Here is a 26,475-nt window from a genome sequence, read left to right as displayed (position 1 = left end):
TCTGCCATAAGCTGGAGAGCTTAGACTTTATCCTGTTATTGGTGGGGAGGTGTGGCAGGCTTTTGAGAGAAAGGGCAGGGACGGGGCAAGGTCTGAGTCAGAAAGATCCCTCTGAGGCTGGAAGCGGGGAGACAGGCAGACAGACCAGGGGAGGCTAGTTCCGATTCGAGAGGACGAGTTCTGCGCCTGGGCAGGAGCCAGGGGACAGGGAGGAAATAGGCAGGAGGGACGGACAGGTCTCGGTGACCTCCTGGCCGCAGCGGCTGAGGAAGGGGTGGGAAGTCAGGAAAACACACAAGTTTCTGGCTTGCGTGGGTAGAAGCCTTAAAAAAAAAAAAGGGAAAAATTCCTGTTTTGTACATGCTTTGTTTGTTAATGTTGCTTTCTGGCTTTTGCTTTTCAAAAGTAAGTGAAAATGGAGAAGTTTTAACAATGCCTCAAGTCTTGAGGCTGGATTGAGACCTTTCTCACGTATACTGTGAATTTTTGATAAAAACACACTTGATATCTTTGGGAAGGTTAGGATGATTCTTTTTCCTTCTGCAAGCATTTAGGAAGTATCTCGTCTGTCAACTGTGTGATTGAAAGGCTGGGTTCTGAGCCGCCAGGAAGGATGGGAACCAGTCTTGCTCCTCTGGTAAAAAGCAGGTAGCACGCCGGAGACTCTCAGTATTCTGCCTTTGATTTGGGGAGTGGTTGTCCTGAGGAAAACCAGTGGACGGTCAGATAGTAGTCTTACACCTATTCCAAACTAAAAGCGAGCAGTACGGCGGACAAGTTCAAGGTGAGCGGCATTCTGTGTCTACCATGTGGTCCCACGTGTGTGGTTCTGCGGGCAGGTGTGTAGCTCAGGCGATGTCTCGTGTGGGTGTCTTGCGTGTGCTTTCTGCGGTTTTCCCTCTTCCGCACCTGGGAGGTGGTTCAGTGAGGCGGGGAGTGGGTGGCTCTTGCCTCCGATACTGGGTTTGAATCCAGTTTCCAGCACCCCTGGTATTGCTCCCCAGGAGGCTACCTAGTGACCTTTCACGTGTGCTGTTTACTAACTGTGCACATAAACTACAGGTTCAACTTACACGGTGCTGCTTTGTGCTATTTGTCCAAATTTAAAAAAAAATTCATCTCCTGGTCTCCGGTAGAAACTTCTGTGTTCTCTTGGGCAACTTAGTTAGTCACTCCTTCTTTTTGGAACCTCAGTTTCCTTATCAGTAACACCGGAGAGCTAGACTGGGGCCCCTTGAGATGTGACACTTAGGGTTCTAACATTGCAGGTCTTTGTAAACACACGGACTCCATGCACAGCGTCGTTGGCTGCAGCCACGTTCACCTTACAAAGCTGTGTCTCATCAGGCTGTGTGGAATCTTGATCACTTGGACCTTGTGTGGAAGTTGTTTTATCCCTGAATTACTTAAAATGACTTTCTCAAGAGCATTTTCTGATTTACAAGTCAGAAATTCCTCCTCAAGGCGGGGAAACCACAACGCTTGAAGCATTTCAGGTCTTCTGAGTAGTGTTGTGTTCATGTGGGGAGGAGGGTGCAGGTCTGCAGCCTGCGAGTGAGGAGTGGCTGAGTGTTTCCTGCTGTGGTCTGCGTCATTGTGGTGTAATTTGCGTGTAATAAAATGGACCGATTTTAAGAGTACTATTCAATGAACTCTGACAAATAGTCATTTAATCATCACCACTGCTGTCACTAAAACACTACTATCACCCCCAAAAGTTTCCTCCTGCTTTAAGCTGACTTCTTGGTGGTTCTTGTAACTTTTTTGTAGATTTCTTGGCACCTTCTACACAGATGATCATGTCATCTCTGAATAACAAGTGTTACCTCCTTCCTTTCCTGTTTGCCTTATTTTTCCTGCTTTATTGCACTCCTGGGGGCTCCAGTACAATGTCAAGCAGTCACGGGGGGAGCGAACATCCTTGCTTGGTTCCTGATCCTAAGGGAAAGCATTCAGTCTTTCATTATAAAATATGACACGGCTGTAGGTATTTTCCGTAAGCCCTTTATCGGGTTCTCTTCTATTTCTAGTTTGCTGAGAATTTTCCGACATGAATGGGTGTTTAATTTTGTCAGATGCTTTTTCTGTATCTATTGAAATGACCATATGGTTTTCCTTTTTTAGCTTGTTAATGTGGTGAGTTACATTACATTTTTAATGCCGTGACTACCCTTTGGTACAGAAGCCTTACCTGTAGGGTAAGCACAGATTTTGTGTCATCATATTGGGATTTGAGGATTAGCTGTACTTCATTTTTTTTTTCTTTTCCATTATGGTTTATTACAAGATATTGAATATAGTTCCCTGTGCTATACAGTAGGACCTTGTTGTTTATCTATTTTATGTATATAGTAGTTTGTATCTGCTAGTCCCAAACTCCTACTTTACCCCTCCCCACACCCCCTTTCCCCTTTGGTAAACATGTTTGTTTTCTATGTCTGTGAGTCTGTTTTGTAAGTTCATTTGTATCATATTTTAGATTCCACATATAAGTGATATCATATGGTATTTGTTTTTCTCAATCTGACTTAATCTCTAGGTCCATCCACGTTGCTGCAAATGGCATTATTTCATTCTTTTTTTATAGCTGAGTAGTATTCCATTTGTGTGTGTGTGTGTGTGTGTGTGTGTGTATTGTGTATATGTATGTGTATATATACACCACATCTTCTTTATCCATTCATCTGTCAATGGACATTTGGGCTGCTTCCATGTCTTGGCTAGTGTAAATAGTGCTTCTATGAACACTGGGGTGCATGTGTCTTTTTGAATTAGAGTTTTCTCCGGATGTATGCCGAGGAGTGGGATTGCTGGGTCATATGGCAACTCTGTTTTTATTATTTTCAGGAACCTCCAGACTGTTTGCCATAGTGGCTGCACCAATCTATATTCCCACCAACATTGTAGGAGGTTTCTCTTTTCTCCACACCTCCTCCTAGCCGCACTTCGTAATTGTATTATAGTACATTCAGAGTTCTTGACAGCAATGACTCTTCATAAATAGTCTCGCCTGTGGGGTCACATCTGTTTAAGTATAACTCAGTTAACCTTTTTACTATTTCATTGTATTTTGAGTCACATGAAGCCATGTGTGTGGGATGGAATAACAACATATCTTTCCGTAACCTTTATTCTATGCCAGATACTAGTCTAATATGACCTCTTAATTGCCATGACAACCCAAAGGCATAGGTACCATTTCCTTCATTTTACAAATGAAATTGAGGTCCTGCTTCTTTGAAGGTAAGAGAAGTAATTCCATTTCACCTGACTTTAACTGAGCAACATTTATTTATATGCCAACCATTTGGACCCATATAACTGGTACAAAGCTTTTACATAGGCAGCATCCTCATTTTTTACAGAGGATACTGATGGAGAGGTTGAAGTAACTTTCCCAAGGTCACATAGCTGATGAGAAGCAGGGCTAGATTTGAATCCAGGTCTTTCATTTCCAAGTTGAGTTCTTTTCCCTGTAGTATTACTACTATGGGGGTGGTTTATGGAAAGGAATTAAGTCAGTGTGAAACTAGACTATTTTCTAGAGCAATGTAGCCAAGATTTTCATAGTTTGTCTTCACAAACCTGTCTGAATATCAGGATGAGTATAAGAATACATTCCAAAACTAAATATTACTAGCTCACATATTTATTTAATGAACAACAATCTTCTTTCTTAATTCAGCATATATCCAGGAAGATATTTTATCAGTATTAAGCAATGATGCTGGTATTGTAGAATTTGGGTTGAACTGTTACGCATGTAAAACATTAACTCTTTATTTGCCTAATAGTTTTCAGTGAGACGTTTTCTGGTAAGCCATCGCCTATTGCCACCGTGTATGCTAAGCCACGGTGTGATTATGAGTTCCTTACGCAAAGCTGGAGGTGGTTTAAGTAAATGCTCATGCCTCAACAAAAATGTGTCCCATAATTTTCCTATTGTGGACACAGCCAACATGTCTTAAGCCCCTGCGTCATGCCAGACACTATGCTAGATCAAGGAAAGGGAGAAGAGAGAAAGAAATGACCTAGGCCTTACAGGATGAATTCAACAGGCAAAAAAAGGACTAAGTAAGGGCCAGCGGACAGAGGATTCCCTGGTGGCATGTGTTAGGATCCAAGTAAGTTTAGAGTAGCATATTAGACAGGTTAAGAACTTTGTTATTGGACAGGCACGTGTGAATTTCAGACCTGATTCTGCTGTTTGGTAGCTTTGTACTTCTGGGCAAGGTGGTTAATCTTTTTTTAGCTCTTGTTTCCTCATATGAAAAAAATGGAGATGAAGGTACAAGGTATATTTCACAGGTGTTCAGTGTGTGTGTGTGTGTGTGTGTGTGTGTGTGTGTGTTTCTTGTCTTGGAAGTGAGGCCAGAGGTCTGTGTTCTGTGCTGGAATGAAACTTTATTTTTTTGGCCAGACAGTAGTGACAGGCGTTCTGTTTGGCCTGTGACCTCATGGGAGCGTGTTTTGGTGGTTTACAGATAAAATCTAATCTGGCCTGGACCATGGGAAGCGCAGGCTCAGTCCCTTGTTGAGACTGTCAGTTGTTCTTCCAGCACATGGGTCGTGCAAGGTAAATGTTTGTTGAAGCAGTGCACTAAGGTTTTACAGTAACCTCTGGAGATCTGCTTTTCTAAGTCTTTTCTTCTGGGAGGATCAGCCCTTGGGAGATTGGATGCTGCAAACGGTGACTAGTCCCAGCACTGTAGCAGCTGTGTTCAGCCTGGTGGCGATGGGTGCATGGTGTGCTTTCAGCCTGGCCTGGAAGGAACATCTTGTGTTGGAACAGAGTGTGGCTTCTGTTTTCTGAGCCTTTTTTCTGAAGCCTTTGGGGAGAGTAGCTGGTGGCTAGGTCACTATTAGAAGGGGGGGATCCAAAGGCCTGTGCCTCCTTGTAGTTCCAGGATCGATTCAAGGAGAAAATCCACAGTTGGTCACCGTTTTATCTTTTATTTAAATCATTTTTTTCTGTTTCAACTTTTTCTTTTCCTCCCTCCTTTGTGGAGGAAAATTGCCCGCTATGGGGCAGCGTGTTATTGGGGAAGCAGCTTTCGATTGTGTAATGATTGTCAGGTGAGACTGTTACATATGTTCAGACCATTAGGTACGAGACCTTGGTGAGCATTGGCTGCTTGGATATAACCGGGGCACAGTAACATAAAAAACAAATTTTTGCTCATAAAAGATACACAAGCAACCTTGTGTATTTTCTTTATTTTGGCTGACCCTGAATAACGGTTTCAGGTATTATGGAGAGAAGGCATATGGATCGACAAAGGTTTGTACTTCGGCTTCCAACAGCAGGAATGATTTGCCCCAGTGAGCCTTGGAACAATTTTATAATGCACATTTTTTTTTCATAAATTATAATCATAGGTGGTATAGGAACTCAGATGGAAAATGTGACCAAATCAGAGAAGGAACTGTTAAAATGATATTCTTTGAAAAAGCATCTGCTTGCTGTGTCATACAGATGAATTTTAATTAAAATACTTTCAAGATCGAGTTAGGTGGAAAATCAAAGATACAGTATATTTTTCAGGGAGGTAGCGTCCGCTTAGAGGAGCTAAAGCTTGTTTTGTTTGTACCTGGACTAATTTGAGGCAGAATGAATGGATATTATCTAGGTCACTCTGGTGTGTATTCATTCATTCACTTGTTCACTTACTCATCAGACAGTTTGGCTGTATACTGTGCTAGTTGCTGAGAATGGTATAAATATGGACCTTCCAAGATGTAATTAGGAAATAATGTGGTAAAAATAGCCAGCAAAATTGGTTCCCCAAAATAAGTGGTGGTGCACGTGTGTTAGTTTTTATGAAATATGAAGTTTCCTTTTGGGAATTAGTGGGAAAATTGCTTTTACGTAAACTCATCATTAAAGAATTTGAAGCTATTGAGGCTTCAACAAGCCATTAAGATTAAGTCAAAATGCTTTGCTTTTGGAATATCTAGGGCCTGTTGATCTACATAGGCAGAGGGAGCTCTGTAAGATCCTGAAATAAAGTTCTAGGGTTTTATGATGGGGCTAGAACAGGGAGCCCTTTATGAGAACACGTTTCTAGCTCCCAGCATGGATTGTGTGGTTAACACTCATGGGAAGGACTTGACAGCACGCTGAGTTGAGGCACATTTCCTGTTAAGCTCTTTGCCTCAGTGGCTCTGGTCTTTGCTTGGTTGGAGGACAGAACCACTAATGGGCTCTCAGGTGGTGCCACAGTGTAGATGGTGCTTTATGACCGTGTCCTGAATCTTTACCAGGTACCCATTAGTGTTTATACGAAGAGCAGGGGATGGATTTAACGTATTCTTATTTACCATTTAATTGGAATGTGTGACGTGAAGGAAGAACGTGTTCACTGGGTCCTTTGTAAAACGTCATGAACAGCATGGCTTAGACTTGGGTGTTTAGGCTTTCTGCAGAAATAAACTGCTGGTTTTGATGGTGCTTGAGTTTGTTTGCGTTTTGCCAGCATTAAGTGAGCACCTAACTGTGATCTAGAAGGTCAAGGCATAAGTCCTACAGACTGGGACCGGGTGTCAACTTTCGCCTCTTATTGGTAGTGTGGCCTGGGGCAAGTTCACTTTGCTTCGCACTCTGCAGATTGTTGGGAGTTTCGAATGTAATAATGCAGTTAAATGCCTCCTGCGGTATGCAGCCACGGTCAGGGTTCAGTACTAGGTGGTGGTGATAATATTATCGTTATTAATAGAGATCGCGGGCACTATGCTTGATTTTCGTACAAAGAGCAGGAATCCTCCCAGACAAGAGCTTGGGGTCAGAGGAAGACTAGCACTGCCTTTGCTGGGGAGGCTGTTTTTTTCTAGACCCTTTGATGACTGCGGTGTGGATGCCGAGTTGCTGCCGCTGCCGCTGCTCCTGGACGCCTGGCGGGGGTGGGGGGCAGCTGAAGCGCAGCCGGCCTGCAGGGCCAGTCACTTTATTCAGTGCCGGCTCGGACCCTCACCGTGCTGAGTGTGGAGCGTTCTGTAAAAACAAGCCCCGAGAGATTAGCCATTCATTTATTTTTGGTCGTTTCTTGAAGTAGCGGCAATCACCACCTGTAACGCAGTTGTTACGTCTTTTTTGCACGTGTTGCTTGAATATCACATCTTCCTGACTTCCCTGTCTGAACTAGCACCGCTCTTCACTGTCTCTGTGTTCCTTCAGTCAGAAAATATTTATGGAGCACCTGGGGGAAGCCGGTGGTGCAGCAGTGAGCAGAGGATACAGAAGCCCCTGCCTTGGGGAGCGCCACGATGCTCTTGCTTTGCAGTCGTCACCATCTGGCGTGCTGTGCCCCGCGCGTGCCGCTTTATTTTCTGTCTCCACTGGAACGACACTGGACACTCTGTGGGGTCAGAGACTTTGTTTTGTCTGCCACCAGCTCCCTGGTGCCCTAAGCGGAGCCCGGGACGCGACTGGCTCTTAAGGAATATTTTGTTGCGGTTGTTGAGACCCAGACGCAGGAAAAGCGAGCCCACCTTTGATTACTGAGAGTCGCAACTCTAAGCTAGTGTATAGAGGAGGAAGCTATTTAAGTTCAGTAAAGGACAGGAGGGTCACGTCCCGGGCCAGGAAGGAGCTCTGGTTTGGGCGCCAGGAGACCTGGTTTGGGGGCCTTGGATCTGCTCCTGAGAGACTACTTGACTTTGGGCAACTCTTTACATTTGTGAGGAAAACACTGGATGAGATTCTCTTAAGTCTCTGCAGACCCGTTTAAAATGGGCAGACTCAACCGCCTTTTGATGTGTGTGCCTTTTCAGTAACCCGGATGCTACCCGTTTAAAATGGGCAGACTCAACCGCCTTTTGATGTGTGTGCCTTTTCAGTAACCCGGATGCTACCCGTTTAAAATGGGCAGACTCAACCGCCTTTTGATGTGTGTACCTTTTCAGTAACCCGGATGCTACCCGTTTAAAATGGGCAGACTCAACCGCCTTTTGATGTGTGTACCTTTTCAGTAACCCGGATGCTACCCGTTTAAAATGGGCAGACTCAACCGCCTTTTGATGTGTGTGCCTTTTCAGTAACCCGGATGCTACCCGTTTAAAATGGGCAGACTCAACCGCCTTTTGATGTGTGTGCCTTTTCAGTAACCCGGATGCTACCCGTTTAAAATGGGCAGACTCAACCGCCTTTTGATGTGTGTACCTTTTCAGTAACCCGGATGCTACCCGTTTAAAATGGGCAGACTCAACCGCCTTTTGATGTGTGTACCTTTTCAGTAACCCGGATGCTACCCGTTTAAAATGGGCAGACTCAACCGCCTTTTGATGTGTGTGCCTTTTCAGTAACCCGGATGCTACTGAGCAGGTGAACTGTGTGAAACTTTTAATCCTTCACCTGTATATAAGGTTTCATCCTGCGTCCAGAATTTTTTAAAGAACTAAAATGCCTTCACCTCAGTGCTTCTTGTACGATACGCCTTCCTCACTTCTCCGTCCTCCGCGCTGCCGATCTTTGTCTTCTTTACATCCCACCATTTAGCCGCGGTGGCCCCTCTGCGTGGGAAAGGCTCATGCCCGGGAGGTTCATGGCTTCTGCACAAGCCTGCGTGCGTGTGTGCAGGACCAGCGGCCAGTAGTGTTTTTAATTGAGGAGAAGGCTCTTCTGTGGGACAGCGGTTTGTCTGTTCACGAGCTGCACGGATCTGGTGTTGAGGTAGCAGCCGCTGGGCGTCTTGATGAGGCTGAGCTCTCTGCCCTCAGGGAGACTCCCCTGCCCTTTGCCGGAGAGGCGCCACCTCGGCAGGGTTCAGGTCACCAGACGCCTCCGACGGGGGAGCCTCCGACGGTCCGCTGTCCTCACCCGCACCAGGTGATGGTTTAGCAGTTTGCCTGCCTGATGGGATATTGGCCTCATCGACCTTGTTACCTCATGTGTTACTTGAGCTTTTTGATTCGAGTGCTTCTATGGCTTTGCTGGCTGCTTCCGTCAGAAGGGTTTTTAAGGGAGCATGAGACAGTGCAAGGAACGTGGATGGGCGTTGGTGTTCGCGTTGCAGTGTTCAAATCTCACCGCCACTGCTTACTGGCTCATGTGTTTTTGGTTCTAAAAGCTCAGTCTGGGTCCTCAACTTCCTCATTCTGAAATTTGGGAATGACACTAAGTCAGTTGTTAAAGGAAACCGTGTTCCTAGAGCACGTGGCCCAGTGCTAGGCACAGAGTGGGTGTTCAGTGAGTGGGCACTATCACTGTTACTTTTTGCACATGCAAACAGTGCCCCTCCTCACACAGCCTCTCTGGTCCAGGAGACTGTCCGTCTCTGGCTCCATTCCCCACTCTCCTCCACACACGCACACTCTGATAACCTTTTTATGGCACATCCCCCAGCTCTTAGGCATAATTATGCCCCACTTATCTAGAGGTCAGACACTTAGCATCTGGAACATATCCAGGAACCGGAGGTCAACGGCAGAGGCCTCTCTCAGCTGCCCTAGGGTCCAGGCCAGAGGGTAGGTGCCGAGGACGGCAGCTGACGGGGAGGGGAGAATACAGCACCAGGGCGGGGCCGCGAGGTGCGGGGGGCCAGTGGTCCTGCTTCCCACGCTGCCCGTCCAGGCTGTCACAGTCCTTGGTGCTCCCAGCGATCCTGAGAATTAAGGCAGAATTGCACTGCCGTCTCTGTTTAAGAAAACAGGACAATATAAAATTTGTTTCTCTGGGATTTCCAACCAAGATGGTTTAAAAAAAAAAAAAAACCTTTGGTATTTTGGTGTCATTTTTTCCCCCCCAGATAATCACTTTATGTAGAACTCTTAATTTTTCAAGTTTGATGAAAATGTTAGACGGTGAGCTATGGGGTCACAGTCCAGGGTGTGAACACCTACCTGCTAGGTGACCCAATGAGAGTTAACTGTTTGAGCCTCAGTTTCTTCTTCTGTAAAATAAGGGTAATACCCCCTGGCTCAGAGGGTCACCAGGAGAATTCGTGAGACGCTGACCGGAAGGCGTCAGCTGCAGGTGCTCGCTGGGTGTGGGAATTTGCTGTTTCCCTGCTGTTCACTCTGTTTCTAGCAATAACATCCCCTTGTGTCTACTAGTCAGTTACTTGGTGAATTTTCCTAGACCGTTTGATATGTAGGTTGTGTACTTCAATTAGATTGTAAGCTCTTGACGGTCAGGCACCCCGTTTTCGACCAGGGGTTTTATCGATAGTGTCTCCTCACCAGAGTGGCCACGGCTGCTGTGGTCACTCCGCCAGGGCCTCAGCATCAGTGTCGAGTGAGACTGGCTCTTGCGTTCATCTGTCACTGAGAGTTCTTCCTGTCCCTGAATCCAGAGGATGAAGTGTGTGTTAAATAATGCTGTCCTTGGACTTTTGTAATCCCCCCACCCCCATGTGCATAGAAGCATAGACTCCTAGAAGTTAGGTCTAGAAGAAACTTCGCTTCAGCATTCCTGTGGACAGTGGCGAGTTCTGCGATGGGTCAGCCCACCCAGGCGGGGGCTCAGAAGCTGTCACTTGGCCAGGGCCACACAGGCAGTTAGTGGTGGAGCCAGGCTGGCCCTTGGGTGTCTGCGTGACCCAGGTTTCTTCCCTCTTTACAGCCGATGGGGCCTAATGCCTTGTTCTTTTGCTGTGAAGCTTTGGTCTCAAAATCCTGCCCTGAGAGGACCTTAAATGTGGAGTGAACTTGGTCTGTACACTGGGGTCTGTGGCTTAGCCCTGCCCCTGAACCCTCTCTCTGTCTGCCCCGTCTGCCCTCGTGTCTCCCAAGTGGGTGGCAGAGCTTTCCTCATGTAGCAATTTTCATTTCTGTGATGATTATGGTGTCTAAAGGGTTTTATACTTATAAACTGGAACCACACATTTAGACTGTCCTTGTACTCAGATGGGGAGTGATTTGAGGGGATGTCATAAGGCCATGTCTGCCGCACACACTCCCCTAGGGCCCTGCCAGGAGTGTCCTCTGGAAGGACCTTGCCGAGATCATGTGGAGAATTCCTGGGAAGGAAATGACAGGTGTCACGTGGACTGTACGTCGGGCCTTCACGGGATGGAGCAGCGCAGGCGGTGCCGTGGAGCCCAGAAGGTGGACGCTGTGTGAGGCTGGAGCCCGTGGGCTGAGTCGAGCTGGCTGTGCTGCTTCTCTGCAGGGGATGCCTGAGGGCCCTGGTCACAGAGGGGTGCCCTGGAAACCACTCTGCCGACCTTCTGGGTTCCTGTTTGGGCTGGTTGTGCTCGTGGTCTGTGAAGAGAGCGCAGGCACGTCAGGCTGCGCACCGTGGTGGGGGGAAGGCCGGAGTCGGGGGTCACATCCGAGTTTATATCTCTTCCCTTCTGTACTGTTTTTCTTACTTAGCAATTTTACTTCATGTCTTGAGCCTCAGTTTCACCATCTGTAAAATGAGGGAAATGGCACCTATGCTAACTGCCTTCTAGGGTTGTTATTGAAGTTGAAATGGTACACGTGGTCTTCTTGGGGCTGAAACTCCTTCCTCATCATTTTTAGCATTTAGCATGCTGCCTGACACAGTGGGCATTTAAGGTTTGTTGAATAGCATTCTGTAATCTGTAAGGTATGCTACACACATGGTAGTTGTTACTAATAACTCAGCTTGTGGTGTTTGACCACAGACATTAGGGGCAGGGGGAAGGAACAAGAAATCCAAAGCAGGCTCATTGCGCCGTCGTTTCTAGAACCTTGGAGTTCTGGCAACGCCCAGAGCCATGCACAACTGTGGGGATGTCAGACCCGGGGCCCCGTGCAGCGATCAAGGCCTCGGTCTTAATCACGTAACAAGCTCTGGAATGCATAAAGTGGTTTCCCATTCCACAGTTGGTATAAAAGGATGGGGGACACGTTGCCTGGCCCCCAAGAAGAATACAGTGTGGTGGGGTTTTGTTTAAACTGAGTCCACAGATAGCCATCAGACACAGTTGAAAGCAGTCAGCGCCTAAGAGAGGAACAGGGGTGGGCTGTGGTGCTCAGGACCTATAAATCAGAGCCAGGATGGAGGGGCCGCCTCTCCGCCTCTGAGATGTTGCATCTCTTCCAGTTAACCTGGCTCATAGGATCAAACAATAACTGCTGGAGGTGAAAGGGGCCATAGAGATTAAATCAAATGCAGCCATCTTGGGCCATCCATGAGCAAAGCACCGAGCCCAGCATTGTAGGGGTCAGAAGTAGGTAAGACACGTGCCTTACCCTCAAGAAACCTGGCATCTAGTGGGGAAGACAATTTTTCACCAATGAACAATAAAACAAGGCAGGGTGAAGGTAGGTTTTCTCCAAGAGGTAGGATCAGGGATTTGGGGAGAACGGGGGGATGGGAAGGCTTCTCAGGGAGGGTGGCATCTTGGTGGATTCTGAGGGCTCTGGAGGATTTTAATAAGAGGACAGTGGGGGAGTGGGGCAGGCGGGAACGCCCACGGCTCTTCAGGGAACAGTTGTCCGATAGGAACAGGGTGTGGAGGGTTGATAAAGCGATTGTGGAGATAGAGGCAAAAGAGGGACGTGGTCAGATGGTGGGAAGCAGCTCTCTTTGTCATCACAGAGTTTTATTCTGTGAAGGGATGTGAGCCCTGTGGCTTTTCACCAAGTCACTTATTTTGAAGAGAAAGGAGCCGAGGTCCTGAGAACTAGGCTGAGGGTGAGAGGGGACCTGACTCCCACCTCCTGTGCTCGGGGCACTCTGCAGGGGGCAGGCAGGGGGACACTGCCCTCCTGGTGGGTGCTGAAAGCACGGTGCTGCAGGGCCCTGGGCAGAGAAGTTCTCAGAAGAACCGCTTGTCCTCAGTATCTGCTGAGTGGGTTTCGTCTGTTTAATGATTAGAGGTAACATGTGCATTTTGTCCTTGACACCTCACCTGATTTTCCCTTTCCCCCCCGTCCCAGCTGGTGAGTGCTGGGATTCGGTGACCCGTGGGAGGAGGTGAAAGGAACAGTGGGGGCACCGACCTTGTTGAATTTGTGGGGACGGACGTCTCTCCTGGGGACCTTCAGCTTTGTGACGGAGAGTAGGGTGGCTGGGAGATTAGCCGCTGCCTGTCCAGTAAGGGAACTGGCAGGGAGGAAGCCTGCACCTAAGAGGACCGCGGACGGGCCTGGGCTGAGCTGAAGGACTTTAGGAACAGGAGGTGCGAGAGGCAGCATCTCTCATTTTTTCCTTTCCTTTAAAAAATTTTTTTTCCCAGAAATTAACATATGTAGTTCATCGAGTTTCTTTCATCAGTTTTCTGTAACGAGCCAGACCACGTGCTTGGGACATACTGACAGGGAGACGTTTGAGTGTAGCCTGCAGAACACATCCCTCAGGGAAGGGCTGGAAGCAGAGCCGTACTCAGTGTGAGACAGCCAGTAACGCTCCCTGCATAGACGCTGACCAGCGCTGTTGTTGCGAGCGGGCATTGGGGCAGGTGGGGCAGACAGATGCCCGAGGCCATGATGCTGGACCTGCATTCGAGTTTAAGTAATTGAGGAACCGGTGAATACAGAGAAATCTATCTTAACGGCCTTTGGAAGGTACTTGATGAGTTGAGGCATCATGCAGTCCTGCATCAGCTACCCCGAGCTTCCGTAGTTCACTCCAGCCCTCAAAAGGATCCTGTGCTCCACTCGGCCTCAGTCTGTCCTCAGGTAAACCGTGGTGTTTAATAGTGTCCTGAGAGTGAAGGAACAGTCACGAGGGAATCCAGAGGCCAGACATTTAGGGACTTGAACATTGTTTTTCAAGTTAAGGGACTGAGAACAGCCATTTGAAAGAAATAAATGGGACGGAAAGTTAGGAAAGAAACATAGTCAAGTTTTTGTGTTATTGTTTTAGTTGTAAAAATCAGCTTAACTGAGGTATAATCCACATAGAGTAAAATTCACCAGTTTTAAGCATGCAGTTCAATGAGTTTTGTCACATGTATCAGTCATATAACCGCCACTACAGTCATAATAATAGGAGTCCCGTCACCTCGTGCCCCTCTGAGGTCAGCCCTCCAGTTCCTCCTCTCCTGGCCCTGCACAGTCATCGATGTGCTTTATGTCACTATAGTTTTGTCTTTGGTAGAATTTCATATAATTTTGAAAACAAAACAGAATCACACGGCATGTAGCCTTTTGTGTCTGGCTGTGTGTGTGTGTGTGTGTGTGTGTGTGTGTGTATACATGTTTATTTTATTTTTGGCTGCATTGGGTCTTAGTTGTGGGATCTTCGTTGAGGCACGCAGGCTCTCTAGTTGTGATGCACGGTCTCCAGGGTGCGTGGGCTCTGTAGTTGGCGGCACGTTGGCTCTCTCGTTGAGGTATGCCAGCTCAGTGATTGTGGTGCGGGCTTAGTTGTCCTGTGGCATGTGGGATCTCAGTTCTCTGGCCAGGTATCGAACCCGCGTCCCCTGCACTGGAAGGCGGATTCTTTACCACTGGACCACCAGGGAAGTCCCTCTCCCTGAGATTTTGATTTGTAGTTCTCTGATAATGATGTTCAGCATCTTCTCATGTCCTTATTGGCCACTGTATAGCTTCTTTGATCTATATGTGGGTACTTACACCATGTAAGTTGGTTATCTTCAGTGTTTACTCTTGTTAAAAAGTTTTCAAAAGCCAAGATTTACGCTATAATGTTTGCATCTCCTAGCAGTGTGGTGATATACCTGGAACATTTTGAACTCTTGATGAGGGGTGCAAATTCACTTATTTATTTGTGTGCCTGTCGGTAGGGAGCTCGGCAGGTGTTGAGGAAGACTCTCATAAGCTGGCATTGCTCCAGTGACGTAGCTCTACAGTGATACTGTTTTTAGTGCTGTTTAGATGAAGGAACTCGTGTGGACCCGGATTCATGGAATGACCGTTGCAGGCAGCCTTCCTAATCAACGACACGTTTACAGATCAGACAGGTTCGCGGAGAAGGCAGGAGGAGAAGAGCTGTTTTAGGGTCCCTGGAGAAGCGATTGTCCTGGCAGCACAATTAATTCATTTAGTGAATATTTATCGAGTGCTAGCTATGTGCTAAGCATGGCTCTATGGTGATCAAGATAGAAAAAAATAGCACAGCAGCACAGGCACCAGGATGTTAAAGTTGGTGTTCGGGACGTGTGTGTGTGTGTGTGTGTGTGTGTGTGTATGTATGTGCGTGCGTGCCTGGGCCACCTTTAGTTGAACGTCAGGCAAAGCAGCAGGCAGCCGTGCAAGAAGAAATTAGTGTTCCACCCATGATGCCATGACAATATTGACATGGGTTTAGTGTTACTGTAAGTTTCAGGTGCTTGTTGTCTAACATATCTGAGATAAGGAGGGCAAGAAGATATTAGATGCTGTCAGTGATAGAGAGTTGAAACAAATTTCGTACTATTTCAGAGCTTTTGAATTAGTTTCAATAAAGAATATCTTGGCCTGTTTTTAAAAATGTTTCCGACCATCTGTTTCTATTTATATGTGCAATTCAGAGTTTTCTCCATCTTGTAACTGAAAGAACACTGACGCGCAAGTACAGGCCACCGGCATCCGCACGGCGTATTTCCAATGAATGAAAACAGCCTCATGGTTTCGTTGACCCCGTTTATAGGATGTGATGGTATATATTTGAGCAATTTGTATTCTAGTAAGATACCTTTTAAATCTACTCTAAGAAGCCATTGAACGAGTGAGTGGGACACATCGTGACTGTCCCTTGGCGATTGTCCTGCCCTGCCCAGACCTGCTTGTTTGACTGTGTCATCTGCCTGCCGGGGGGCTCCTCCACCTTCTCACAACTGCCACTGTCTCCAGGGTGTGACTGTGTTTACCTTCCGCAGGAAGCCTTTCCCTGTTAGCCGGGCTCGATGATGAGTGTGTTTTAGTCCATGTTCGTGGAGCGTTTACAGGTGTCAGGCACTGTGCTGGGTGTGGAGATTCAGAGATGAGAAGTCAGGGGTCCTGTCCTGGAGGAGCTGCTAGGCCTGGCTTTATTCCCTGGGGCTTCGTTTCTGAGAGATCCCAGTTGCCTCAGGAAATTTTAAGGCTTTGAAAGCAGGGACTGTTCTTGCAGTGGTATGAACCAAATCTCACACAGCGATGTGAACAGAATAGCTGCTTAATAAGCTTTATGCAATGGCTGCAACTTTAAAGAAAAACTTTCCCCTCAAATGAAAACTGCTTTATTTTCTTGGTTTGTTGTTTCTTGACTTTTTAACAGTTGTTTACCTTGAACAGACTAAGGAAACAGCACATGATGTCAGAAAGAATAACAGGCTAAGATACCGTCGAAGTATTTTTTTTGAACTAAAAGAAATTACAAAGGTGGCATCTTGGTTTTATCATTACTTCTGTGGCCTTGTTATGATAATATTACCTGTGTTTGAGGATCACCAGCCATAGTATATGTAAAAGCACTTTGTGTTGAAAGTGCTGTACAGATGTGAGACATTTAGTATCACTCCCACCGGCAACACGACTGCTGGTATCTCCACGTTGGTATTTTGACCTTCTGGTAAGTTGTACTGACACACACTTTACATTTCTTCCTATTGTGAGAAGTCCAAGCCAGGGAAATACAAAATTTTTAGTTAAAAATTACCTTTTTCCATTACCAAATATTTGTTTTTACGTTTGGAATAGGACTGATTATTCCCAGTGTTAATAGCTAGTCATTAATTGATTCTGTTGAGAGTCTTGGGCAGGACTCTTAGTTACCCTGGAAAATTAATCCATTACATCACATGTATTTGAATACAATTGTAGTCCCTCCTTGGAAAGATAGATGAAATGCAAACTGTCTTAAAGACAAGAGTTGCACAGAATTTTACGTCTGGCACCTCGGAGGAGAGGTGACTCGTCTAAGGCTACAGTATGAGTAGGTGACAGAGCTTGGATGGTGCCTTTTGCCGGCCACCATGCTCACCCCTTGTTTTGCACAATCCATCATTCCAGTCACTGTGATAAATGGAGACCTTCCCAGATGCCTGGGCTGCGTGGCTTCGACCAGCAGAACATCTGTGTACTCTTGGAGCTTCCTCAGGTTTCTTAAGAAACAGTACATTTGTATCTCTGCTTTTCTTGAAAGATAGTAAATAAATGCTTTGCGTATTAGCTTTAAAGCAGATAGCATTCTGGTCTGAGAAACGCAGAAACCATGTCTGCTGTGAGACACTGCACCACTGCATGCAGTGTCTGTTTTCAGGACTCCGCATTAGGAGTTCCCTGGGGATTGCAGCACGCAGCGGGCACGTGTCCTGTCAGAGGGGCGGGGTCTGCCGTGTGGCCCCCCTGTGCGGGCCGGAGGGGGCCTCTCCCCTAGGCAGAGGGAACCAGCCCCTTGCTCTCCCTCTTGTTCTGTTACTGGGGTTTAGAGTTTTCTTTTCTTTGGATGGAGAACAAAGAGAATAAAACGAATGGTCAAGAGCCCTTCCTTGGGGAGAAATACTCACATCCCCAGATGCTGAAAATAGACAGCCTTTAATGACCCTCAGAAGCCGCGTCAGCCAGCTGAGAGCTACTCTTGCCTTTGGCTGCCCGTCCCGCCCTCCCCCGCTGCCCCTCAGTGACAGGGACCTGCCCTCCCCGCCCCCTCCCCGCCCCCATGTCCAGCCTCATCCTGCCGCCTTGCCTGGCTCTGTGGCCTGCTCTTCCTGCCGGGCTGCTCGCTCCTCTGGAATGTCACCCTGTCTCGCTTCCCTTACCTGGCCAGTCCCCCATTTCTGTCCACGCCACGGCTTCAGCTCCGCACCTTCTCCCCTGCTTCCCAGCGGCTCCTCTTCTCTGGTCCCCGCTTTGCTCCCCGCTGGGCGCAGTTTGTGGATGCCCGGCCTTCCGACCCCGTGGAAGCAGTCTTCTGTGCGTGTGTTTAGCGGAGGGTTCGTTTCTTTGAATGAGCTCTTCTGATGCCCGGCGTGTGAAGCGGCCCTGCCATGCTCCAGGCTGCGGGTGCCGATGCCGAGCTTCCCCAGACCATCATCTCGGCTCTCGCACCCCTGAAGCATTCTGCGCGGCCTGGGTTAAACGGAGCAGGAGTGTGGGGCCCGGTTCTGCAGGGCACGGGAGCGGTGGGCACCTGGTGTAGACCACTCTAGGCTCCCTGGTGCCGGGAGCCCCATGTACAACGCCAGGGCTCGGGGCGGGCTTGATGCTTTCGCACCTCTGGGCTCCTCCAGCTTCGCTCCCAGCATGTGTGTCTAGTGTACGTCCAAGCTCTGTCCATCTCTTCCCGCAGATGGCCACCCTTTGAGTCTAGGGTGGGGCACCCTGGGGAAGAAGCCCACTCAGACCAAGGCTGTGGATGCAGGGTCCTGGGGGGCTGGGTATCCGCAGTGCGGTCTGGGGGTTGGCGTGGGCTCCCGGTAGGTGCGCCCCCTTGGCCCCTGTTGTTCTCACCGTATGTGGACAGGGCGCGGCCGCAGGAGAGCTGGAGCAGGCCGCTCCAGGGTAGCCGCCAGGTCCAGCGGCAGCCGTGGGTCTGTGCCGATCAGTGACCAGCCGCGCTGCTGCCTGCTGTGCTGTGCTGTGCCAGCTGCCGGGGCGGTGGGAGGGGAAGGGTCCTCAGGTCGACGCGGATGCTCTCCAACTGCTGGGCAGTGCTCACCCGTGTGGTGTAATCTTCACAGTCGCCATATCGAGTAGACGTTGTCGCCCCATTCTAGGGATGTGGAAGCTGAGGCCCAGGGATGGAGTCATTCGTGTGTGGAGATGCGGGAATTAAAGCCCAGCTCTGTGTGCTCAGCCATGCTCTCTACTCCAGCGGTGCTCTCACAATAAGCCGGGCTCACGAGGATGAAGTGGGGTGCAGGGTGCGTGGTCTGGGGCAGGAAGATGCCTGGGTGGTTCCCACGCGCGCCTGGCCTCCCCAGTTTATCTTTCTCTCCCCCCATTCCTGCACTACTTGAATTGCAGAAAAATAAAAGGTTAGTTCCTAGACGTGCAGCCTTGGGGATCGGCGGGGCGTGTGGATGGAGGACAGGCGCCGAGACTCTGGGGGTAAAGCAGGAGGGGCACCACGGGATCCAGGTAGCACGTTGGCCTTATTTGCATTTTCACCTCCTTTCAGAAACCTCCCTCTGCTGTGTTTAGAGGGTGGCTCTGTGTGTGGCAGGCAGCTTTGGGGCCTCAACCAGCCTGCTGGCTCCTTCTTTCCTCTGGTCTCCCTTCCTCACTCTGGGTTTCCCTCCTCCCTACTTTCCACTCAATCGCAGGGCAGGGCTCCAGGTCTTTGGGATGGGAGGCAGGAACCAAGAAGTGGAAGATCAACACATGGCAGGCTAGCCATGTCTTATCTAATCTTCCTCTTGAAGAGCTCAGGAGTAGATTGTGTAACCCTGGGGAATGCAGATGGTGGCAAATCCGCCACCGCCTTCATTACCCACGCCCTCGGCCCCTGGGAAGGTTCTGAAGCCCCAGGCTGGTTACACAGGTAGTCTGGGCAGGTGTGCCCATGCACCTGGATGAGCTTAGTGGAAAGGGGCTTAAAGGAAGCACAGGGAGTCGTGTGTAAGGGGCGCTCTCCTCGTCCAACTTAAGAGTGCGGCCCTTTGTGAGCAGAGGATGGGCAGAGCTTGGTGTGGTCCCTGCAGGTGTGAGAGCGGCCAGCCCGCCTAGAGGCCTTGCTTTGTGAGTGGGGTTCCTGATGCCTGGGGGTCTGTGCGGGGCGGGGACAGACTGATACCAGGTGCCCACCACCCCCTTGCACTTCAGACCTGGGATTCCACACTCCTCTCCCTAAACGTTAAAGCTGATATGGCCCAGAGCACCCTATGCTACCACTAGTCATGTGGCCCTGCCTTTGTCGTGATACCCATTTAGAGTCAGAAACACACCAGGAAAAGTTTTGGAGAATTTAAAGTGATGGAAGGAAACGGATGCATGTGGAAGTGAAAGGCTGGCAAGAGCTACAAAAGTGTTTTTTTCTGAGTTATTTCCGCTTGTTATCATAACCATTATCAGACCTGAAAATATTTATCCTATTGATTGGGACAGTACTGGGGTGATGGTGTTTCCGAGCAGCTACCTTACTTGGTCATAAGTGTGGTGTAGTTTTAGACCCTCTGAGAGCCGGAAGACACTGACAACGGCTACTGATTATTGAGTGCCTGCAATATGCCAGACCCTGTATATGTTGATGACCTTATCCTAGGAGGCAGATATTATTATTCCCAACTTACAGATGAAGAAACCGAGTCAGGGAGATGAAGTAGTTTTCTGAGACTGTGCTGCTAGTAAGTGGAGCCTGGCTGTCCAATTCTAAAGCCAGTGATTTCTAACTTCTGCACTATTCTCCAACAGGACAGCACTGAGGGGCCAGAACTAAGATCCCATTCTGTTGGGTTCTTTTCTTTCTGGTGTCTTCCTGTAGGTGACATCGTGGACTTAGAGACGTGGGTGTTAGGAGGGGATTAGGAGATTGAATGGGATGATGGGTTTTCCCATTTTCAATGCATGCGTTGCTTAAAGTCTGGTCAGTTACGAGATGCACTTTTTGAAAGAATATATAAGACACAAATGTGGCAGCCAGTTGACCTCAGGAAGGCCCCCGTCGAGGGCCCAGTGGGAATGGTGGGGCTCAGTGTGCTAGATGGGGTGAGGGTAGGGACATGGCCCACAGAGTGGATGTGGTTGGCGGAAGTCTCACTTCGCTCTCCTCGTCTGCGTGTGGGGCTTGGAAAGAAAACGGCCATCTCCAGCCTTCTCCCCCCTGTTTATGTTACCAAAGTGGAGTCCATGTGGCTTGAGCCTCGTTTCCTGGGGAAATCAGCCTGGCTTGTGATTACGTTGTCCTCTGGGACTGGGGCAGATGTGGAAGGCTGGCCTCGCTCTCAGCTGAAGGTCTCCTTCCCAGCCTCTCCTGCATCACCAGGCCTGCGGTGCTGCATCTGGCGCAGCGCCCGCACCGCCTCCCTCCCACTTCCTGCCAGGGGTGTGTTAGCACCTTCTGGGATAAGGTCCATTCTGTTTGTGATTAGTCTCCTGAGATCACCCGTTTCCTGCTTGCATCCAGGCTCTCTTGTCAGCCCCAGGGAGCAGAGCACTATGGGAGGGTCGGGGGACCCAGGCCAGGCCCTCCCCCTGCCCTTCGTCTCCCCGGGAACAGGGCACCAGGGCCGGGGAGGCTGGGGGTGCCTTTCTTTGCTTCTGGTGGGTTGTAGCTGTTCTGCCAAAATTTGCCTTTCCCTTTTCAGCTCCCCCAGATCTCCCAGTAGCTTTCCCCCCTAGTAAAAATCAGGACGTGAAGCATTTTTATAAAGCTGGCAGTCACATCATCTGTAGGAAACGTAGGAAACGTTTCTCTACTTTAGTGATCTAGCGGGGGCTGTGTTGGGGGCTGACCTCTCCAGGGAGAGGATCCGTGGGGTGCCTGTGGGTACTTGGTTCTTCAACTTTACTTACCTCAGGGCTCTCCTTTGTTAACATGGGCATTTGTACATAGTCTGCGTTCTTTCTGCACTCCACGTTTTCACGTAGTGTGACCCAGCGGGCATCGGTGATACTAACGACTGTCTGGACTTGAATCGTAGGAGTGCCCTATAGTTTGTGTGGTTATTCTCCTAGGTTAGGCATTCGGGGCTCTTTCCCATTTTTTTCTCAGCAACATCTACATCCTTAAACATAATCTACATCCCTAAACATAATCTAATTTTGTCTATTTTTATTTTTTAAAATTAATTTATTTATGGCTGCATTGGGTCTCCGTTGCTGCGCGCAGGCTTTCTCTAGCTGTGGCGAGCGGGGCCTACTCTTCATTGAGGTGCGCGGGCTCCTCATTGTGGTGGCTTCTCCTGTTGCGGAGCACGGGCTCTAGGTGCGTGGGCTTCAGTAGTTGTGACTCGCGGGCTTAATTGCTCTGCGGCATGTGGGATCTTCCCGGACCAGGGATGGAACCCTTGTCCCCTGCATTGGCAGGCAGATTCTTAACCACTGCGCCACCAGGGAAGTCCCATAATTTCGTCTGTTTTTTTAAAACAACTTTATGGTATTATAGTGCACGTTTACTTTTGCAACTTGCGTCTTTAATATTTTTGTGAAGTTTCATTTGTGTTCTGGGTGGGTAAAGATTGTTCATCTCCATTGCTGTGTAACGTTCTGTTATGTGAATACACAACAGTTCATCTATTTTCCTGTTGACAGGCATTTGGGTTTGTCCAGTTTTCAGCTACTTGGAAGCGTGTCATGAACATCGTTGTATGTATCTTCCGGTGCAAATATTCACATACTATGAGTAACTTCAATATTATTAGGTAATACCAAAGTGTGTCCGTGTTTGTCCTTAGGCACACGTTTCGCACAGCTGTGATCTAGCTTGCCTATTTATTTGATCTTAATTCTTCATGACACCTGCTGTTCTCTGGGCCTCTGCTTTATTCCCAGGAGGAGGTCGATCCATTATTGCCCTCACTTTAAACCGAGCCTGCAGGCCACATTGCATTTCTGTGCTTCCCAAAAGTGGTCTGGAAATATTTGACACTGTCGTTACCATTCTCTGTTACTTCAAAAGTTAAGTCAAATGTGCGCTGAGGCAAAGCCACCATCTAAATATCTGTATGACTTTCTTGGCAAAGCTGTCCTTGGGGCACAGGTCTGGGCATTGTTTTGTTATTTGGTTTTCTGTCATTTCTTCTCCATTTGGCCTTTCATGCAAGGAACAAAGGGAGAGGAGATGGGACAGTCATGGGTCGTGGCCCAAATGGGGAGGCCTGTGGTCAGCTGTCCTCTTGTCCCCTCCAGGGCAGAATCTCTGGATTCCAAGAATAAGCCAGGCCCTCCCCACCCTTGCTGGCCCAAATTGTGACCTTAGGGTGCTAGGGACCAAGCTGGCCCTGTGTTGTCGCCTCTAGTCCAGGGCAGGAGCAGCAGGGCTGGCTGACGGTGCAGGAGGAACGTTTGTGTGGATCCTCAGGTCAGGGGTCAGCAGACTTTGTCTGCAAAGGGCCCGATAGTAAATATTTTAGGCTTTGTGGGCCTAAAATATTTAGGATTTTCAGGCCTAGAGGCAAAATTGAGGCAAAATTATGTACATCCTTACATAATAAGAGAGAAAAGAAATTTCCACAAATTTTTTTAATGAAAATTAAAATATAATAATGATAGTAATGGAGTATAATCTTTTTGGTAATGCAGGTCTACTAAGAAGAGTGGAATTTTTTTTAAAATATCTTTATTGGAGTATACTTGCTTTACAATATTGTGGCAGTTTCTGCTGTAAAACATAGTGAATCAGCCATATGCGTACGTATATCCCCATATCCCCTCCCTCCCCTCTAGGTGGTCGCAAAGCACAGAGCTGATCTCCCTGTGCTATGCAGCTGCTTCCCACTAGCTATCTATTTTACATTTGGTAGTGTATAGATGTCAATGTTACTCTCTCACTTAGTCCCAGCTTACCCTTCCCCCTCCCCGTGTCCTCAAGTCCATTCTCTACGTCTGCATCTTTATTCCTGTCCTGCCCCTAGGTTCTTCAGAACCATTTTCTTCTTTTGTTAGATTCCATATATATGTGTTAGCATACGGTATTTGTTTTTCTCTTTCTGACTTACTTCACTCTATGTGACAGACTCTAGGTCCATAGAAGAGTGGAATTCTTTCTGGGGGGATAACATTTCTCTCTCTTTTTTCATTATTTATTTGTTTATTTGAAGTATAGTTGATGTACAAACCTTTCTCTTTTTTTTTTTTTTTTTTTTGCGGTACGCGGGCCTCTCACTGCTGTGGCCCCTCCCGTTGCGGAGCACAGGCTCCGGACGCGCAGGCTCAGCGGCCATGGCTCACAGGACCAGCCGCTCCGCGGCATGTGGGATCCTCCCAGACCGGGGCACGAACCCGTGTCCCCTGCATCGGCAGGCGGACTCTCAACCACTGCGCCACCAGGGAAGCCCCAAACCTTTCTCTTAATTGGTTGTTCAGAGTTAGTATTCTCCATCACCCCATCATCACATGGATTGGAAATATTCATCTGTACAGATCCTTAGTGCATGGCTGTATGAAAACAGACCGAGGGACAGAAGTGGCTTGTGGACTCTGGATGCTCAAGGTTCATCTCAGACAGACTGCAGTTTTGGCCCCATGGGCCAGCATCAGGATGTAGGTGCCTCCGTGCCAGATGTGGGTCCCTGTAGGGCCCTGGGAACAAAGACTTGAGGCAGCCCTTCAAAGGGAGACAGGAGTGTCGCATGGAGGGAAGAGGGAACGGACCCCCTAGGGGCTACCAGTGCTTTACGGGGTAGCCCTGGGGGATGGCACACAGAGGGATGCAGGTACAGAGGAGAAGCATGAAGCGGGGTGTGCTTAGAAACAGTACATGAGACGTGGCTGGAGCTCTTGAGAAAGGTAGCCAGACTGAGGAGCTGGCTAATAAATTTTATTACATTTTAATTTTACTCTAAATTTTACTCTAAATATTCCTCTGTGGCCAGTGGCTACCATCCTGGACAGCACGGGTCTGAAAAGGAAAAGTGTGAGCGTCCTCCCAGGCAGGCCATCCTTTCCCACGCTGCACAGGATCCCAGACCAGCCGTGGACTTGGAGGAGAGCTGCTTCCATGAATAAATAAGAACCGTGGCTATTAATATAACAGTTTAGGGGATAAAAAGAGATGCTTTTAAAGTGGTTGAAGACAGTTGTTTATTTTCCTCTGAAATATCTGTGACACATCCCTACAGTCTTGTTTATGGGATGAATTTACTCCCTGAAATTTGCTTTGTAAACTAAAGGTCAGCTGTGGTCTAGGTCCTCAGAATTAATGAGGTTTTTGGCCAGACGTAGGCTTTTGCGCAGTTCCTACTTAGGGCCGTATTGTCTATTAGATTTTTGCTTGTTTATAGTTTTTACACACAAATTCTGGCTGTAGTTGCAGCTTTTTTTTCCTTCTCCTAAGCTTTCTGGTTACAGTTGCAGCTTTTTTTCCTTCTCCTAAGTTTAGGTAGATTTTGCAGAGGGCAGGGTGTGGGTGAGTGCATGATCTGGTTGGAAGTCTCAGCCTGATTGGTAGAAACTTTTGGTTCCTTGAGACTCTAGAGTTTTATTATTTTTGTTCTAAAATTCCCATGCTGTTTTTATATATAATTGACAGAGACTTTTTCCAGCATTCAGTCTTAATCATTTTAACTTCTCCTGACCAAGTTCAACCTTAATTATCTGTAAATACATACTGTAATGAGGGGTGTGTTTTTGAGTGGCGAGGTAATTGCTTTTCCCTCTTGTAATTTTAATTAAAAATCACCTCTACCGCCCACCTCACCTGTACTTCTAAGCTCCTCATAATAGACTAGAAAACCAACAGTTAGGGCTTCCCTGGTGGCGCAGTGGTTGAGAATCTGCCTGCCATTGCAGGGGACACGGGTTCGAGCCCTGGTCTGGGAGGATCCCGCAGGCCGCGGAGCAACTAGGCCCGTGAGCCACAACTACTGAGCCTGCGCGTCTGGAGCCTGTGCTCCATAACAAGAGAGGCCGCGATAGTGAGAGGCCCGCGCACCGCGGTGAAGAGTGGCCCCCACTTGCCACAACTAGAGAAAGCCCTCGCACAGAAACGAAGACCCAACACAGCAAAAATAAAATAAATTAAAAAAAAAAAAAAGAAAACCAACAGTTACTGTTCATCTTCTCTTTCCTGAGTTCAGGAAACAGTGCGTGCCTTTAATGACAAGGGTACAGTTTCCATCTGGTGGCATTTTTACAAGGCTTCCTGCAGTGAGTGATCAGGGAGGGGTGTGCCCCACAGTGTAACATGGGAGGGAATTTGTCAGAGTTCAGCTGTGTGATAAAGGGCATTTCCTCTGCCATCGGCCTTCCACACTGAGGCATCTGACTACCCCCAGTTCCCATTTCTCTCAGTGCAACTGAGCCAGACCCCTGTGGACAGAAGATTACTCTGTCATCTGTGGGAGGGCCGGCAGCTGGAGTACTAAAACTTGGTTGAGAGTGGCAGAGTCGATCTCGAAGGCCACTCCCTGACTTTTCCAGCATGTCTGCTGCCCTGCGTTGAGCTTCCGTCTGTGGGTCCCGACCGGACCCTCACCTTTGGGTAGCCTTTCCCTGAATCCACTTCCTGCCTGCCCCGTTGTTCTCACTGGGGCCTGCATGACCTTCACCTCCCGCCTGCTAAGAGTAAGAAGCTTTCAGTGGCTGCCCCTTGTTTCTGGGCTCAGCAGGGACAACCGTTGTCTGGATTGGAGTCCTGCCAGTCTTGCTAGTCTCATGGTCATTTTCTGAGCTGTTTTGAGTCCTGTTCTCTGCCAGGCTCTCTGCTGGGTGCTGAGGATACAGTGGCGAACAGGTGTGTGCCTTTAGAGGAGAACATTAGGAAGTGTGTCTGTTTGATTATGCGGGGGACGGGCCCCGGCAGGCTGGCACACCCCCAGGGCTTGCTGGTTCACGGGGAGAACTGAGGGTTGGTGGAAGCAGAGGTGGTCCAGGTTAACTCGCTTCGCCGCAGAAGGCTGGTGTCCAGCAGGCAGTGAGGGCAGAGGCGGCTCGGGAGCTTCAGGTAGATGAGGCACATGACAAGGTGGTGGCTTTTAGGGACCACCTGCTCCATCTTCATTCCCACCACACTGAGCACCGGTCCCACGGAGGCAACCC

General features: G+C 48.5%; 1 protein-coding gene across 2 annotated transcripts in view; it reads left to right on the top strand.

Moving 5' to 3' along the window:
• The window catches only part of ASAP2 (ArfGAP with SH3 domain, ankyrin repeat and PH domain 2), a 154,792-nt gene that overhangs the window by 27,307 nt on the left and 101,010 nt on the right, over window positions 1–26,475 (top strand). The window lies entirely within an intron of this gene.

The sequence above is a fragment of the Phocoena phocoena genome, chromosome 14 (genome assembly GCF_963924675.1).
Source record: "Phocoena phocoena chromosome 14, mPhoPho1.1, whole genome shotgun sequence".
In the NCBI taxonomy this organism is placed as follows: domain Eukaryota; kingdom Metazoa; phylum Chordata; class Mammalia; order Artiodactyla; family Phocoenidae; genus Phocoena; species Phocoena phocoena.
Note: the sequence above shows the minus strand (reverse complement) of the source record. Positions and strands in the feature narration are given on the sequence as shown.